We start from the raw sequence: 1627 nt of genomic DNA, 5'->3' as shown, positions 1-1627 counted from the left end.
AGTTGTTTAAACATTTTATAAGGCATGACATTAATACTAGCCCCTAAATTAGCCAAAGAATTTTTAACATTTAGACTACCAATGAGATAATGAATCGTAAAACTGCTTGGATCTTTAAGTTTGTTGGGTAGTTTATTTTGGAGAATGACCGAGCAAACTATATTGAGCTCCATAGTCGATGAGTCGTCTAACTTCCTCTTTTTTCTTTACAACTCCTTTAAGGATCTGACGTAATTAGGCATCTGTGAAAGAGCTTCAACAAATAGTAAGTTAATGTGTAATTTTTTTAGGTGCTTAAGAAATTTACCATATTGTTCATTTGTGTGGTCTCTCTTCAACACGTTAGGATATGGAACTTGAGGTTTGTATTCTCTGACAACCGACTTTTGCTCTTTTTTTATCTTCCTCAACCTCATCATTGTTCACCACATCTCTTGCCTCGGTTTCTGTTCAGATTCAACTAACCCTTCCACGTCTCGAACAGTAATTGCATGAAATTGCTCCCTTGGGTTAGTTTCAGTATTACTAGGCAAGCTACCTTGCGGTATTTCTGAAACTAATTTAGGAAGCTGTCCTATTTGATTTTTGAGCCCTTGAATTAATGATTGCTGATTTTTTAGTGCTTTTGTAGTGTTTTGAAAATGAGTTTCTGATACCGAGATAAATTTTACCAACATCTCCTCATGGTTCGGCTTCTTCTCTTACTGATAAGGTTGTTGAAAGCCTGAAGGGGGTTGTGTTCTCTAATTTCCTTAACCACCCTAAGAAAAATTGGGATGGTTCCTCCAACTTGCATTATAGTTTTTACTATAAAGGTTATTTTGAGGCCTAGAATTATTACCCATATAATTGACTTGCTCATTCTTTGTGCTAGAACCGAAGGGTAAACATTCTGAATTAGTCATTCCACCTCCATTTGTATCACATTGCATCACCAGGTTCACCTACGTAGAAAAATATAAAACATCAATTTTCTGATTCAATGCTTCTACTTGGTTTGATAACATGGTGACGACATCTAGATTAAAAATACCGGTTACTTTGATCAATTTTGTCTTCATGACTTGCCATTGATAATTATTCCGTGTCATTTCATCTATAAACTTATAAGTTGCCTCAGGTGTTTTATTATTCGGTGCTCCACCAGCTACTACATCAATTAATTGCTTAGTTGAAGGATTCAAACCATTGTAGAAAGTTTGAACTTGTAACCCCAAAGGTAACCTCAAAGGTAACCTATGATGAGGGCACCTTCTCAATAAGTCTTTTTCTCTCTCCATGCATCATAAAATGTCTCTAAATTGATCTGGGCAAAGAAAGAAATATCATTCCTCAACTTAGTTGCTTTAGTTGGTGGGAAATACTTCAGAAGAAAATTCTCAGTCATTTGAGCCCATGTAGTGAGGAAACCTCGTAGTAAAGAGTTTAACCACTATTTTGCCTTATTCCTCAATGAGAATGGGAACAACCGTAAGCGAATGGTGTCATTAGTGGCACCATTAATCTTGAAAGTGTCGCAAATCTCTAAAAATTAGCTAGATGAGTATTGAGATCTTCATCTTGCAAACCATCAAATTGAACGTATTTTTGTACCATCTGAATTATGTCCGGTTTCAGCTCAAAATTG

The 1627-nt window shown here is 35.8% G+C and overlaps 1 non-coding gene across 1 annotated transcript; it reads left to right on the top strand.

Annotated features, from left to right (window-relative positions):
• The first annotated feature begins 1233 nt into the window (after positions 1 to 1233).
• Positions 1234 to 1339, top strand: LOC121218009 (small nucleolar RNA R71). The gene has a single exon (XR_005914282.1). It is a non-coding gene; the product is annotated as a small nucleolar RNA R71 (small nucleolar RNA).
• Positions 1340 to 1627: the final 288 nt, after the last annotated feature.

Source organism: Gossypium hirsutum, chromosome D05 (genome assembly GCF_007990345.1).
Source record: "Gossypium hirsutum isolate 1008001.06 chromosome D05, Gossypium_hirsutum_v2.1, whole genome shotgun sequence".
Taxonomy (NCBI): Eukaryota; Viridiplantae; Streptophyta; class Magnoliopsida; order Malvales; family Malvaceae; genus Gossypium; species Gossypium hirsutum.
Note: the sequence above shows the minus strand (reverse complement) of the source record. Positions and strands in the feature narration are given on the sequence as shown.